At 35.5% G+C, this 17,349-nt stretch overlaps 1 non-coding gene across 1 annotated transcript; it reads right to left on the reverse strand.

Annotated features, from left to right (window-relative positions):
- Window positions 1–13,442: 13,442 nt before the first annotated feature.
- LOC141644533 (small nucleolar RNA R71) lies at window positions 13,443–13,549 on the reverse strand. Its single transcript, XR_012544147.1, has one exon. It is a non-coding gene; the product is annotated as a small nucleolar RNA R71 (small nucleolar RNA).
- Between the last annotated feature and the right edge of the window lie 3,800 nt (window positions 13,550–17,349).

Below are 17,349 nucleotides of genomic sequence, written 5' to 3' on the forward strand. Positions count from 1 at the left end.
CCACTATTGTCATCCCTGGTCTATTATGGTTCTAATGGTACCCTCCATGCCCACTCACAGTCAGAAACACGGCTATAGTGCGCGTCTAAAAACAGCCGCGTCAAATCCTCTATTTTCGCGTTTTCCGGCCACCACCCGCAAAAACCACCACCTGCCGCCACGCCAACACCAACAACATGGTCGACTACCTCCCCCCATCACAACCCTACAATGCCCAGGTCAAGACTCGGCCAATTAAGGGTTCAATTACCCACTACAATTACCCACGACCTAACCCGCAACACCCCCTGACCAGCCACCTTTAGCCGCCTGCCACCGCCACCCTAGGCCATCCCTGACACCACCACTACACCCATTCCAACCCTTGAAACCCCACGAACCACCTCCCAAAGTTTGGTCTCATTTCGTCAAGGTTTGGGTCAGTTTCTAAGTGTCTTAAGATCGTCTGACATTCAGCTGTTTAAGAAAATAAAACAAGATTAGAAATTGTTACCTATTAATTATCGCTTGCTAATCCCGTCTCCAAAAGCTCCTCCTCTTAATTTGTGATTTATTTCTCAGATTTAATAGGGTATTTATAGGGTAGGATTATAGAGAATGCGAGTAGGAAACTATATAATTTACCTTATTCCAATTAATATAGGAATTACTATTATTATAATTATCATTATATTATTATTATCACAATTATATTATTATTATTACATATATCATAGGTAAGATTCCCTTATTTTATCTTTACTAATCTATTATTGTCATAAATTATTATTAGTAATAATATAATTACTACCTTTCCATATTATATTATAATTATTTTCCGATGCAAATCCCGATTATACTCTAAACTTTTTATACTAAATTTCAATCCAATTACTTAATGTCACATGGTCCAATACTCAATTATGAGCTAAGCCCAATTCCCGACTTGTTTTACTTATTTTATTATTTAATTATCGTCTTATTTGTAATTCATTATTAGAAATGCCTTTAATTAATTATTAAATTACATAAACTATTCTCATAACTTATCATTAAAATACGGGGTATTACAGTCTTCCCCCCTTAAAATGAACTTCGTCCCGAAGTTCGCCATAACTACAACCACAACATTCACAACATCACACCATTCAACATTACTAAGCAACTTCGATTATCAACTAAATCAATCTCATCAAAACAATAATTCAAGATTTATGTAGTATTACACGCGTACTCTAGCTTTCTTTTGAGAAATTTATTCCAAACGAGCCTGAACCACTTTGAGCTCCTCTCCGATGCGCCATAAAGCTTGTTGGCAAGCTACCTCTCGAAACTAGGCAGCCATAAACTTTAGGAAAACCCACAGCTCATCCCCACTCTTATAGTAAATACTCCCACAACTCATGTAAAGAGCCAAATCACGGGACTCAGAATCCATACCTTCAAGCATGACCTGAGTGATGAGGCTGTCGCAAACCTATCAAAAATAAACCAATCGGCTCCAACTAATATAGCAAAGGTAAGTTGGGTATCGTACTCCACAGGGAGGCTGTCACTATCTACTCATTAACTAGTCTGTTCACGGTCACAATTGGGGGTTTGATTTGATTTGTTTTATCTAAACTAAAAACTGAATTAAAAGCAATGAGAGAGATAACAATAAAACCAGCAGGAAAGAGATAAAAAATGTGATCAAATAGAGAGAGAGATGCCAGGATATCGGTTCACCATGATATTAGACGATTCGGTTAAGATAAGGTCAGTCGGTCTGATGTGAGAAGGGTAGAGGAGAGGTCCTTCCGGTCCGCTATCCGCCCTAGGTTCTTCCTAAATAGCTTTCGCTCTAATTTAGGGTAGTCTATTGCTCATAACAGGTCTATTCGTTCCAATCTTCCGATCTAGGCCTAAATTTAACCGGGTTAACTAGTTTAGAAGCGTGCACTCAACTAAACGATTACAATTAAATTGCTATAAAATAATTCTCACATTAAACCTCCTAATCTAATTATAACATTATTGTTTTACTATCATGGCTCCCCTAATCCTAGCATTAAGGGATTTAGCTATGCATATTCATGATGAAACTAATAACGGTAGAATAAATAATGGTAAACATGGTAAAACAGTGAATTAAACAAAGTTGTATAAACTGAATAACGATTCTAACAAACTAACAGTAATAAAAGTGATGTGACCATAATTAGCGCATATTTAGCCCCCGAATTAGCCTTGTTCCCATGCTTTTTAGTGCATATTTGGGTCATTTATTGTCTTTAGTTCTTTGTTTTGCATATTCTTTGAGATTTTGATCCCTTGGTAGGAAAGGAGTGCAAATCTTGCATTTTCATGGCAAAACGAGACTAAATTGATCGAATTCAATGACCAAGCATCAAGGAGAGACAAGATTAGAAGGCCTTTGTACATATTATAGTAGATGAGCAATATTGAGAAAGGATCCTTGAGTCCCCGAGGAAATCCCCAAGGAATTTATGAAGAAAAGGGAAGAAAAGAAGAAGAAATGTTGCTGAGGCACAATCTGTGCGGATTGTCTACAATCCGGCCGTCCTCCACATGCACAATCCGTGCGGTTTCATCCCAAGACGCTCGGGTTTGCAGCCACCAGAATCCGCCCGGATTCACCTGAAGCCGCTCGTGTTCCACCGCCAGAATCCGCCCGTCCCGACTCCAAAGCGCACGGATTCCTGTACAGCGCAATTTCGTCTTCTCCAAGCTACAAAGAAAGAAGCCCTTCCTTCGAAAAATACCGGCTCCTCCATGCTCAATCTAAAAAGTGTAATTACTAGTTTAGCCCTTAGTTAACCCTAATGCATCCCCCTAATTTCCACTATAAATACCCCATTAGTCTAATTAGAAGAGGATGTTCTTCTTATCAATAATTAGAGTAGTTAATATCAATCAAATCTCTCTTTAGTATTGTAATCAACAATTAATCAAGTTCTAATACAAGTTTTATTTCCTTAATCTCTCTTTTGTTCATCCTTTATTTTGGATAATTGAAGATTATTTGGGTTATTATTGGGAGATTGACAACCTCTCAATCAAGCATCAAGTACTTCTTTTATCTTTGCTTTATTATTGGAATCATTAGTAGGTATAATTCTCTTAATCCCTCTTTAATTATTGTTAATTACTTTCATTTATTCATCATGTTTCCTTTTGTTGGTATGATTGACAACCTTGCTAGCATGATCAACATGATAATGAGTGAGTAGTCTCTTAGCCGGGGTTAATGGTGTTGGGAAATGTGTCCTCAACAATAGTGCGATCATGTGATTTAAATATCATTATTAAATCTCATTTTAAAGAATACAATTGGGAAGTAATTTTGTTACTGTCAACTGGTCAACATATATCGGTAATGATTGGCTGACTAGAGTTTGACATTACTGTCGTGTGACGGTGGTGATCAGTTGACCCCCTAGGTCATACCTATAGGGCAATACTCTTAATTGATCATTTAATTAATCGTATAATGTTACGAGTTAATTAAATTACTTGAAAAATTGACGGACGATTTTGGAAGTAAAATTTACGTATCAAATTGAAATGTGATTAAATGAGATACGGTCTGAGTAATTGAATTGTATCATTACTCGGATGAAATTATTGTTTACAGAAACAATTAAATTTGAATGAATGATTATAAATACGATTTATAATTGGTAAAAATTTTGGTACAAGTAATTATGAAATTACTAAGTCGATTTTTGTATATGACGTATTTTTATTAATACGTTGATTTTTAATATGTTAAGAATACATAACAAATTTATGTTACATATGACATGTGACATATTGACAATTGACAAAAAATAATATGGAATCCATATTATCAAAAGTGCCGAAATTAAGGGGAGATTTAAGCAAATATTGTGTTTGTTTAAATTAGTGGTAAACATCATGATGACTTACTTTAGTAGCCATGCAACCCTAGTTTACCTTGTGAAGGCAAACAAGAGCATGTATTGGGCCTTTTTCTTCCTCCTCTTCCCACTTACACGGTTTGACAAAAATAAAAAGGCAAAGTGTTTTGTCTTATATTTTTAGTATACACTACATGCATGATAGTGTAAGATTTATTCATTATTCATTCATCTAAAATAAGAATTTTAGTAAGAGAAAATCCTCCATAATCTCCCTTCTCCTACCCGGTTTTAGGAGTGAAAACCAAACAATTTTTGGTTCAATTTTTCTACAAAATTAATATTATACTAGATCTTGTAATATTGATTTAATTAAGAGAAGCCTTGGGTATAAAGCTTAGGGAGAGATCTTATACTTAGATCTTGTTCATCCATTATTGGAAAGCTCAAGAACAAGAGAGAAAGGTGATCTCTCTTGTGCCCATTAAATCGAAATATCCAATGTAAGAATATGATTTCTTCTCTTTTATTATATTGTTTGCATGCATAAAATCCGTATTTAATTTTATGACAAATTAATTTTAACATATATGAGTATGTTAGTATGTATATGAATCTACTTTTCTTTCAATCGGTATCATGAGCCACGGTTGTTTGCATGCAAATTGGTTAAAAGTTTTTCCGAGTTATATGAATAACAAAATAAAACTTGTAAAATTTGTGTTATTATGATATATCACGAAATAATTACATGCATGTTAATATTTCTGGTCCTAAAGTGTTTTAGGATTTTTTGGTTAATTTTTCGGATTTTTATTGTTCATATTTAATAATAATGACATTTAAATGTGATTTTATGAGTAAAAATGTCATTTTTGGTCGAAAATTGGCTATACTTCGAATTTTCACTTGGTTTTTGGATATGTTGTTACATATTTTATTTTGAGATAACCTGTAAATTTTCATAATTTTTGCACTTGTTATGCTCGAAAAATGAATTTTTCATTATTAAATTCGGATTTAAGAGAAAAATAGGTTAATATGAGTTAAATTTCGAATCTGGTCATAGAAAATTTATATGTTGTCACATGCAATTTTACAAGATGTGTGTAAAATAATTGGCTATAAAGAAGTCTTTTAGCATGATTTATGAATTTTTGAAGAAAAATGGCATAAATAGTGACATTATTAATGAAAATTAATAAAATATAATCTATGACTTAGGAAAAACGTCTAATGTTGCATTTTATTATATTTTTCAGATCTAAAATTGAAAAGTTAATGAAAATAATTTTTCCATGTTTTTATGATTATTTTATTAAATATCGATAAACCGCAACATTGTTTTTCCGGAAAATTTTCGAAATTTTTAACCTAAGATTTTGAACATTATGAGAGTCATGGAATTTTTCCAGAATGTTCATGAATTTAAATTTCAAATTTTGAATTTATTTGAAATTTTTAGATTTATTTGAAGTTTAATAGCTTATTTTGTATTTTTGGTCCAATTATGAACAATTTTGTAAGTAAAAGTTAATTATGGTCAAATTACTAGTGGAGACTATATTTTGAGTCCTAAGAAGTTAGGGTAATTAACTTATGCATAAATATGAGTTTATGTATTTTTGTGATTATAAAATGTTGAAATCACGCAAATCCGTAAAAACCGAGTAATATACGATATTGGCTAATTAAAAGGCGATTTAGCATAAATTGAGCATGTTCATACATATTATAATGCTGCATTTTTCTTTATGATTGTCATAATCTTAATTTATGTAATTTTGAAATTATGTAATTTTACTTAGTATGGCCTTAGTTTTTTAATTGGTATTTCCCGAAATGTATGGGAATATCGATTCGGTTGTAATTTTATTGTGATCTCGTATCACCGTTTTGTAATTTAATAGATTTATTTTATTTTAGTTACAAATGTATAATAGGAAATTATGTAATTTATTATGTAATTTTATTCATTCCGGAGTTCCAAAAGACGGATTACTTCAAGAATGGTGATTCATAAAGACGGTGTTACCTCGAGATGCGTGTCACAACCGAAGTTCAAGGGACCAATGGAGTTGGTTTCCGAATATGTAATAGTTAAATAGTTTTTCTATTTTAGGAAGGCCATACTAGGATTTATTTATCTTTATGCTTGCATTTTATTTTATGTCACATGCATCGCTAAATCGCCATAACTAAAACATGCATTGTCATTTTATCGAGTTTATCGACCGTGTCAATTAGAATTATCGTAGTTCACCGCTTTAGTTCACTTAAAACGTGATAGATAATAAATTGACATGACCTCTCGCTAAAACAATTAATTGAGACATAGCCTTACCAAATAGTAGAAACCATGAAAACCTATTTCGTGAGGGAGTGCACTCGGCCCTACCGGGGTACAAACCTTGTTACGTAGGGGAAGTGGGTGATAAATGTCAATCCACCGAGTTCATGTTGATGAGGGTTTGATCGGCCATACCGTGCCCAAGTTGATGTGGATTTGGATCATGGACACATTTATTCGAAATTTGGATTGAGCTCAACGGAAGTATTCGCGACCGTAGTTGCATGTGTTCCGGGCTATAGATAATTATTAAAGTAATTTTATCGACCAAGAGTTCTAAAAGTAGAATCGATTAAAGCGTTAATCCACCGAGTTATATTGATAAGGGTTTCATCGGCCATACCGTGCCTAAGTCGATATGAATTTGGGTCTTGGAATCATTTATCATAGTTGGGTAGAGGTCACTATGTAAATGCTATACTTGTTTACAAGTATTAATAAAACGATAAATGTTAAGTTTTCCACTATTCCGTTGTTATTATTGTTCTATTTCTTTACCACAATTCATATACGATATCATTTCGATTTTTGATTCAAATCTCCATTAAAATATCGTAACTAAAGACAAATATGAGTTTGCTTCTAAAACCTCAAATGAACCATTGCTAAGGATCTCCTGTAAAGAGTATAGATTAAAGTTATTCATTATCAAACAGGTTTTTGATTCTTGACTAACACATCTACTTGCAATGGATTGTTTTTCATGTACTTAAATGCATTAAGTACATCGAAGCGATAAAATTGTTTTGGTAATTAGTTTTGTCAAGAACTCGTAATTGACCAAAATAACGCAACCACTTCAATGAAAGTTTTTAAGACTAAAACGAACAAATGAAGAGTGTTCTTCATGAATTCAATTTTGCTTCTCAAAGCAAAGACTCATTGAAATGAGTGGGAGCATTCTCTTAAACCGTTAAGATGAGGACGAGGTTCAAGAAGTAAAGATTATAATGGAATTGATACAAGGTAATGTTAAAGGTAAAGTTGTTGAGAATAACAATACTAAACCTATCAATCCCGACCGATAAAGTTTCCATTGTCTTAAAATGTTGGACACGAGAAAGGAAACTACCCCAAATTATTGAAGAATCAACAAATTAGTTGTGGGACATCTAATGGGACCTTCTTCTTTAAAGATGTTTATTTGATTAAACATAAAATTTTGCTAGTACTACTTCGTCTATATTAGAAACCAATGGAGGTTTTCATCATTATGTTTGACACATAAGATGATTAGAATATGACGACTAGCATCAATAATGGCGAGAGATAGAGTAATTGTGTACTCAATCTAGTTTTTGGATTTGGAGTTGTACTTAATTGTGACTATTAAGTACATAAACTCTAAATAAGAATACAAATTTGTTAAGATACAAAAGAGGTTTCACTTTTGTGACCCTTTACACCATGATTTGATGTATGGCTAGCCCATCATCAAGGTGATTATATTCTAAACCAAACTAGAATGATATATCATGAAGATGATGTAAGACTCAAATTGGTAACCCAAGATTAAACCTTAAATTTTGGAATAATGAACGCAAAGAGTTATCGAGTACTCTTGAAACCATTAGATTGTTAATGGTGTATGCGTATCTTGTATTCAAAGCAAGATGTCTCGTGCCTTTTGGTTGAAAAGGAGATCGAGTTTGTAAATCATCGATCCAAAATAGGTTGATCATTTTCTTTTACCAACGATTTAAGTTGACGATAATATGTTCACTTAATAAGGTAAATAGAGAAATCTTTGAAGAATTTCAAAGAGTTCAAGGAATCACGATTTAGTCGTGATGGGATTATCAAAGTGAAGACTTTGATATAAGCCAAAGGAAATGTGATATAGTATCACAAGTTAATCTCTCTTAGCACGCATTATGAAATAATGTGTGGATGGATAAGAAATCAAACGCTATTCGATATGGTTTGGACTTCAATCAAGTTACTTTGAGTTACTTGATCCTTTTGGGGATTTTATCATTTTTGTCTAAATTATTTTTCCACTAAATCAAATCATATGAGATATGAAATGGTAAGGGTACCATGTTTGTAAGCTTTCACAAGAAACAAATGCTCATTTTTCCCTTTCTATTTTCACGAGTACGACGGGTTTGCGGCTCATGAAGCTGTCTTTCTAAAATACAAGTTTATTTTTAGAAGACAGAGTGGGAGAAATTATTCAAAGAGCCACAAAGATATTATGTCGCAAGAAACTGGTCTTTCTTGGCTACGTGAGAAGTTTTGTGTAAAACGTTGTCGCAAGAAACTGGTCTTTCTTGGCTACATGAGACGTTTTGTGTAAGACATTGTTTCTTCAAAACCTAGGAGGTTAAAATTCGTCACTTGTTAAAAATGATGAATTCATGTTACTTTTAAGAAAGTAAAGAGCTTATAACTTACAAAAGAAATTGTTTGATTCAAGTTGATTACTTCTAGAAGGTAATCAACAAATGACTTACATAAGAGTGTTTAAGTCACAACTCAATACTAAGGCTTAGAGCCATGAAAATCCGAAATAAAAAGGCTTGATTAGTTGCAAAGGGTTTTGCAGTAATAAAGAGAGATTTCAAGGCTTGATTAGTTGCAAAGGGTTTTGCACTAATAAAGTGAGATTTCAAGGTTGATTGGTTGCAAAGGGTTTTTACACCAATTGAAATGCTTAAGTCTATTTGGATCTTCTTAGGGATTGTGTTTCATTATTATGAAATACATAGTGAGTGAATCTAAAACCCACTTCTTCAATTAGAAGTGATGTATTCAATACATGTCTTGAGTTTTGTAGATTCTTGCAATCCCAAGACAATGTGAAACTTAAGAGAGGGTCTTAAGTAGGACATCAATGAGTTGTAATCAACATTTTATTCATGTGATAAAACATTTCTCGATAAGTCAAGAAGTTGTGTTTATACATGGGTTTTAGTGGGAGTTACGGAAATTTTAATTAGTCCGATATGTGGATGACATATTGATCATTGAGAATGATTTAAGACTTTTGGAGTATTATAATACATCTTTAATATCCGGATCTATGAAGATAAATCCACATGATATTAGCGTCAGTAAGAAGTCTTATGTTGATAAGATTCATGACTAGTTCAATTAAATTGAACATATTTGATTGATTTCATTTGCTTCCGCTGCCAGATCAATTAAATGAGTAATGATGTATAACACTTCATATACTTTGAGTATGATGAATTGTTTTCAAAATCGAATTTAAGTAATCTTTACCTGGTATGTAAAGATTACCCTTAAGTGCTTGCAGAAGCATTAAGGAAGTAAAGCAAAGTGTTTATGATGCAATTTTGTGTAAGGGTGTTACACAAGTGACAATTGACAATTGAGATTGCGCATGGTTTCCGACAAAACCATAATCAAAACACATCAGGATGGTTAAGATACCATTGTGGCAATATTAATTAAGAAGTAGATTTTCTAGAATCGTTCTAGGCAATAAAGAACAATGAGAGATATTTATAACGGAAATTGAGTACACTTGCAGTCATGAGATGTGCAAGAGGATGAGTCCCGCACACTGAGAAAACAGTGGGAGCTATTCTTAGGCTAAGAGGGCCTATGTCTTGATTGGATCTCGACACGTACTCAGAAAGTTTTGTGATGCAAATGTATACATTACAAAGGAAAATGAATATGTAGTAAGGTTGAGTAAGGTACAAGAAGTTGATAAAACCTACTAACCGAAGCCTTCTCAAAGGCTAAACATGATGAGTCATGTCATTTCAATTGAATTGAAATGAACAACTACGTACAAGATCAAATTAGATTATAGAACATGAAATAGTAATCGAGCATTGACTATTCATGTGTGATAATCGCATTTGTCGTTCGAGTTTTATTTTAAAACTCTTTTATTATACTTTGTTACATCCAAACGGGTTGTGGAGACAATTGAACCCCGTTAAAGTGAACACGGATTAACATTGTATTCGCCCATAGTCACTTGTATGAGGTGACGTCTCGAAGTGACTAAAGTGTGATGCGATTGATGGCAAGTTCAAGTGCCATACAGTCATGTGAGATGACTAGTCGATCACATAGGCAGATGTTAGGAACACCTTGTCGGGCCTTATGACCGCTTATAGAGTTCTGGCAAATTTATATAGCCTGGTCGTGGCGAGAGCTGCTATAGTATTCTAATGAGTCGATTCTTTTGACTAAAGACTATTCACCTAAGATGGCTCGGTTTCGATTAACTTTGATTTGTGTTACTACGACCTTCGTAAATGGGGTCAAATGGGCATATTTTGGGTTATGATGGCTGTGGCTAGTCGAAGGGAATGAGTGCGATAGGAATTGTCCATCCCCTTGTCAGGGTTAAAACAATATCTCAGGGCCACTCGAGGAGTAATGAACTGGAAATGCGTGGCCACGCTCGGAAGGTATCCAGAGTGGATAAATCCGGTCAATCAGTTATTCTCCAGATCGAGGAAACCATTCTTGATATGATCACTTGCAAGTACGACCTGAAAGACACCTTGCATTGAGTGGGAGATAGTAATAGGACAAGAGAATTGGTGACGCACACTTGTCGAGGACAAGTGGGAGATTGTTGGGAAATGTGTCCTCAACAATAGTGCGATCATGTGATTTAAATATCATTATTAAATCTCATTTTAAAGAATACAATTGGGAAGTAATTTTGTTACTGTCAACTGGTCAACATATATCGGTAATGATTGGTGACTAGAGTTTGACATTACTTGTCGTGTGACGGTGGTGATCGATTGACCCCTAGGTCATACCTATAGGGCAATACTCTTAATTGATCATTTAATTAATCGTATAATGTTACGAGTTAATTAAATTACTTGAAAAATTGACGGACGATTTTGGAAGTAAAATTTACGTATCAAATTGAAATGTGATTAAATGAGATACGGTCTGAGTAATTGAATTGTATCATTACTCGGATGAAATTATTGTTTACAGAAACAATTAAATTTGAATGAATGATTATAAATACGATTTATAATTGGTAAAAATTTTGGTACAAGTAATTATGAAATTACTAAGTCGATTTTTGTATATGACGTATTTTTATTAATACGTTGATTTTTAATATGTTAAGAATACATAACAAATTTATGTTACATATGACATGTGACATATTGACAATTGACAAAAAATAATATGGAATCCATATTATCAAAAGTGCCGAAATTAAGGGGAGATTTAAGCAAATATTGTGTTTGTTTAAATTAGTGGTAAACATCATGATGACTTACTTTAGTAGCCATGCAACCCTAGTTTACCTTGTGAAGGCAAACAAGAGCATGTATTGGGCCTTTTTCTTCCTCCTCTTCCCACTTACACGGTTTGACAAAAATAAAAAGGCAAAGTGTTTTGTCTTATATTTTTAGTATACACTACATGCATGATAGTGTAAGATTTATTCATTATTCATTCATCTAAAATAAGAATTTTAGTAAGAGAAAATCCTCCATAATCTCCCTTCTCCTACCCGGTTTTAGGAGTGAAAACCAAACAATTTTTGGTTCAATTTTTCTACAAAATTAATATTATACTAGATCTTGTAATATTGATTTAATTAAGAGAAGCCTTGGGTATAAAGCTTAGGGAGAGATCTTATACTTAGATCTTGTTCATCCATTATTGGAAAGCTCAAGAACAAGAGAGAAAGGTGATCTCTCTTGTGCCCATTAAATCGAAATATCCAATGTAAGAATATGATTTCTTCTCTTTTATTATATTGTTTGCATGCATAAAATCCGTATTTAATTTTATGACAAATTAATTTTAACATATATGAGTATGTTAGTATGTATATGAATCTACTTTTCTTTCAAATGGGTGATTAGGGGAAACCAACATGGGGAATGATTCATGCTTAAATTAATATGCTTTCATGGTTTATTTGCTTGCTTGTTTTGATCTCAACTCATGCACATGTTATGTTTGATGAAATGCTAAGCCTATGAATCCTTGCATTTACCACCATCTCCTATCTTTTCAATGAGACTTGTAAGATATAACCCAACTCGAGTCTCATTAGACCATGCATGTTGTTGAGTAGGGAAGACTAAGTCGACTTGTAGGTGTTGTACAATCTAATCGATTCGGCTCTGGGACCCAAACTTTCCTAGGATTGTAAGATATAACCCAACTCAATCCATCACAACAATAATTGCTTGCTTATAATTTGAGAACATGTTTGTATGATCAATTCCCATGAATCCCCTATGACCCCATGACACCCTAGTGCTTTTTATCAATTGTTTACAACCTTTTTAATTCATCTTGCTTGTTTATTTCCATTGCTATTTAGTTTAGTGACCTTCTACATCAACCCAAATTGTGACACCCCTAAGACACCACTAGTTTCAATAGAAATCTCATTTCAATCCCCGTCCCTTGGGATCCGACCTTTACTTGCCTTTTTACTAATTGTAGAGTTGTTTGTGAAGCTATAAATTGTGTTTTGATTCGGACGTGACCCAACGACCACATCTATTTAATTGTGAACACGAAACGGACCGATCAAAAATGGCGCCATTGCCGGGGACGGTGTTTACTTGATTTAGATTTTCTTTTAATGTTATTAGTTGTGTCTTTCTTCGCCTTGGGGAAGTAAAACTCCTCAAGGTTTGTTCTAATTGTTTTCGAGTTGTTTGATATTTTGCATGTCTAGAAGGTCACAAGGTGATTTGTTACCTTTTGACCATGAAATTGAAAGAACCTTGACGAACAATAGGAGATTTGCTAGGAGGAATTTGAGAGGTATTAGTGAGGTTGTTCAACCAACTATTGAGTTCATCAACCCTTTTGCAAGAGAAGGAGAGGAGAATCCATTACAAAATACCCCACAAAATCAACCTACAATGCCTAAATTTTCGTCACATTCCGTACCCACCGAGGAGAACCTACCCAATGGTACTCCCACACCACAACATCTAACCGGAAATTTTATTGCCAAATCCGCCTTTATCCAATTAGTCGAAAGGAGCCAATTTGGGGGGATGCCTAGTGAAGACCCTCATTCTCATATGGAAACCTTTTGTGACTATTGTGATGCGATTTCTCAAATCGGTGTGACTCAAGACCAAATTCGATGGGTCTTATTTCCTTTTTCTCTAATCGGCACCGCGAAACAATGGTTGAAGGGCCTTGACAAGGCCACTCTCGGAATAGATTCTTGGAAGAAGTTGGCTCTAGCTTTCTACAAAAAGTTCTACCCACCGGAAAAGACTAACATGCTAAGAGCTCAAATTACGGGTTTTAAGCAAAGGGATGAAGAATCTTTGTAAGAAGCTTGGGAGCGGTTTAAGGGAATTTGTCGCTCATGTCCTCACCATGGACTTAGCGAATGGTTCTTGGTACAACAATTTTGGAACGATTTATATGAAGATTCAAGGAACATTCTCAACATGGGATCAAATGGAATGTTCACCGAAGTTGATGACAATCAAACATGGAACAAGATTGAGGAAATGGCGGTCCAAAACTCACAATATAGTAGACCTCGCAAGGCTACTAGAGGAGGAAGGCATGAAGTGGACTCCGTTACTCAATTGGGTGCTCAACTTAGTGCTCACATTGACACAATCAATTTGAAGTTTGAACAAGCTATGGCTAAACTTGAAGAAGCCTCAAAATCACCAAAGCATCATGTTAATGCCATGACGGCATCCTCATCAATCCCAAGTGGGATATGTGAGAATTGTGGAACTTTGGGACATGACCAAAGTGAATGTAGGGGAACAAATGAACAAGTGAATGTTTTCCAAGCATACAAGAGTGGTACCCCTTATTCCAATTATTACAATGAAAACACCAAGTTTCACCCAAATCTCTCATACAAAAGCCAAAATGTTCAAAATCCTCAAACAACTTACACTCCACCTCCCATGAGAAACCAAAATCAAAGACCCTTTTACAACCAAAACCAAGGTTACCAAAATCAAAATCCATACAATCACCAAAATGACCAAGGTTTTGATGTTCAAAAAGCGGTCCTCCAAATGCAAAAGAATCAACAAGAGTTTTTCACTCAAATGCAAAAAGATAGTCAAGCAAAGGAAACCACCATCAACAACATTCTAGCTCACACCAAGATGTTGGAAACACAATTGACTCAACTAGCATCTTCAAGCTCACAAAGACAAAAGGGGCAATTACCAGCTCAAAGTAATCCCCCAAGACATGAAACGGTTAGTGCCATTCACTTGAGAAGTGGTACAAGGTATGAAGCACCGAAGAAGCAAGTTGAGGATGAAGTTGTGGAGGCTAGTGATAAGGAAGAAATTGTGCAAAACTCCAAAGATGGAGAATCATCAAAAGAAGAAATTTCAAAGAGAAATGAAGACAAGGTCAAGGAGAAGGAGCCCATTGTGATTAGACTTCCTTTTCCAAGTCATCAAGCCAAGCCCAAATTTGATGACCAACTTGGAAAGTTTATGGAAATTGTGAAGAATTTGGAAGTCTCAATTCCCTTCACGGAATTAATCAATCACGTGCCGGCCTATGCGAAATACATGAAAGACATCCTCACAAAGAAGAAGTCGATCTGGAAACTTGAGACTATCGCCTTCACTAAGGTGAGTAGTGCAATACTTCAAGGGAGTTCACCTCCAAAACTAAAGGATCCGGGAAGCTTCTCAATACCGTGTACCATTGGCGACACCACGATCAACAAAGCCTTATGTGATCTAGGGGCTAGTGTGAGTGTTATGCCGTACTCGGTAAGTAAAAGGTTGGGAATGGGAGAGCTTAAATGCACCAATATCACACTCCAAATGGCCGATAGATCGACGAAGACACCATTAGGGATATGGGAAGATGTCCCCGTGCGAATTGGGAAGTTTTTCATCCCGGTGGACTTTGTCATTGTTGATATGGAGGAAGACTCCAACATTCCAATCATTCTTGGAAGACCCTTCTTACACACCGCGGGTGCGGTGATTGATGTAAAACATGGTGAGCTCACTCTAGAAGTGGGAGATGAGAGTATAACTTTTAATCTTGACAAGACTATGAGAGCTCCCCGTTTACATGAACCGTGTTTTATAATCGATCATTATAGTCGGAAGGATGAAAGGAAGAAGTCGGAACTCCAATGGAAGAAGAAAATTGAAGATGCTCCATTCAAAGAGCAAGTTAATTGTGACAAGGAGAGCTTGCAAAGCTCACCAAAATCAAACAAAGAAGAAGAAGATGGCCTCATTGGCCAAGAAAAGGAAATGGGAAAGTTGTCACCATCAAATCAAGAGATTTTCAATGATCAACTTAATGAAGTTTGTGGTCTTTGGGACGACGAATTTGAAGGGATTTTTAATCCCTACATTGGTAATGCCATCGATCAAGACCGACAACAAGGGCCAAGGTCTATTGAAGACCTCTACCATGACAATGAACAAGCTTTTGATTACTTTTTCAAGGTGTTGAGCAACATCAACAACAACTTGGACATGCCCCCTTGACATCTCATCAAGAATGAGAGTTTGGTGGAGTCCTCCCTAAACCACCATTTATAAATATTTCTAACTCCCTAACTTGCATTTCAATTCTTGTATTGCATTTTTGTTATTTTTGGATTTTTATACTTTGATCAAGTTAATTGTCATGTTTGAGAGAAGTGAGGGAGGGATTAATAATTTCAATTAATGTGTAGTGCTTTAGCTTAGTGTGGGGATGACAATTACCTAGGCTATCCATGCCTTAGTAGTGCCCCCCCACAATGAAGAACACAAGATATGAAGAAGAATGGAAGAATGGCAAGGGATATGCATTGTACACGGATGGAACTGAATCCGGCTACAAAGGGGTCGAATCCGAGCGGATTCAGGAGAATCCGCCCGTTTTCAAGAAATCCGAGCGTGTTGGGTAGAAGACGCACGTCCTGAATTGAGCTGAAGTTTTCAAATTTTTGACTGTCAGCAAATCCGAGCGTCCTACATCCTAATCCGCCTGTCTTTGAAAATCGCCCGTCTTGAAAAGAAGACGCCCGTCTTCTTAGCTGAGGAAAACAAGAAAAATTCCTGGACTGAAATCCGCCCGTCTTCAGGAGAATCCGCCCGTCCCGTGTCTGCGAATCCGAGCGTCTTCACTAAAAGACGCCCGTCTTTAGGCGATTTTTTCCCAACCCAGAAAAGGCAGAATCCGCCCGTCTTGAGCAGAAACCGCACGGATTGCCCCTGCAGTTCGAATTTTTCGGGCTTTATAAAACCCCTCCCACATTAATTTTTTCATTCCTTCATTCATAACACTACTCAAAACCCTCAAAACCCTCATCCTCTCCATCACAAAAACAAACTTCCTCAACTACATTCACCAAAATCAAATCAAAACATCCTTTTAATAACAAATCAATCAGTCCTTTTTCAATAAAAATCAAAACCAAGCACAAAATCTTCAACCTTTGAGTCGATTTTTGAATTCATAAAGGCAAAGCCTTTCATCTTTAAATCGATTTGGGTGCACTAGAAATTGAAGATTTTTCACTCTTTCTTAGTTAATTCATCAATGACAAGGACTAAGGGAGCAACAAAGGCAACAAAGGCAAAGGCACCAAAGGCAAAGACACTTTCACAAAGGCAAAAGACTCTTCAAGCGAAGAAAGCATTGGCTATGGTGGTAGCAAACCCAAACTTGGAAGTGCAACAACAACAACAACAACCTCCCATGGGTGCAACAACATCCACTACTCCGGAAATTGATCAACTTGCAAACTATCCGGAGGTAACTTTCATTTCCAAAACCCATAGGGACACTTTTGGTAAGTTTGCTAGAAAATCATTTCAATCCACCAAGTTTATATGTGAAGATACCTTAGAAAAATTGGGTGTCCTTGAGCAAACTAGAGCCTTTTTCAAAGCCATGGGGTTGGAGAAATTGTTTGAATCAAAAGAATTGATATACCCCTCCCTTACCTTAGAATTTTTGAGTTCTTTGAAAGTTAACATGGTTGAGACTATGGAGAACCTCGAGTTTCGTCTAGCTAATGTTAGTAGACGTATCCCCTTTAGGGGATTGGGTAAAGCTTTGGGTCTTAGTGATGAACCGAGTTATATTAAGAATGTTGGCAAATATGACCCCGACCCTCTTTGCGAGGCAATTTCCGGAAGGAAATTTGAAGACTTTCATGCGAGTCATGCTCTTTTA

Source organism: Silene latifolia, chromosome 2 (genome assembly GCF_048544455.1).
Source record: "Silene latifolia isolate original U9 population chromosome 2, ASM4854445v1, whole genome shotgun sequence".
Classification (NCBI taxonomy): domain Eukaryota; kingdom Viridiplantae; phylum Streptophyta; class Magnoliopsida; order Caryophyllales; family Caryophyllaceae; genus Silene; species Silene latifolia.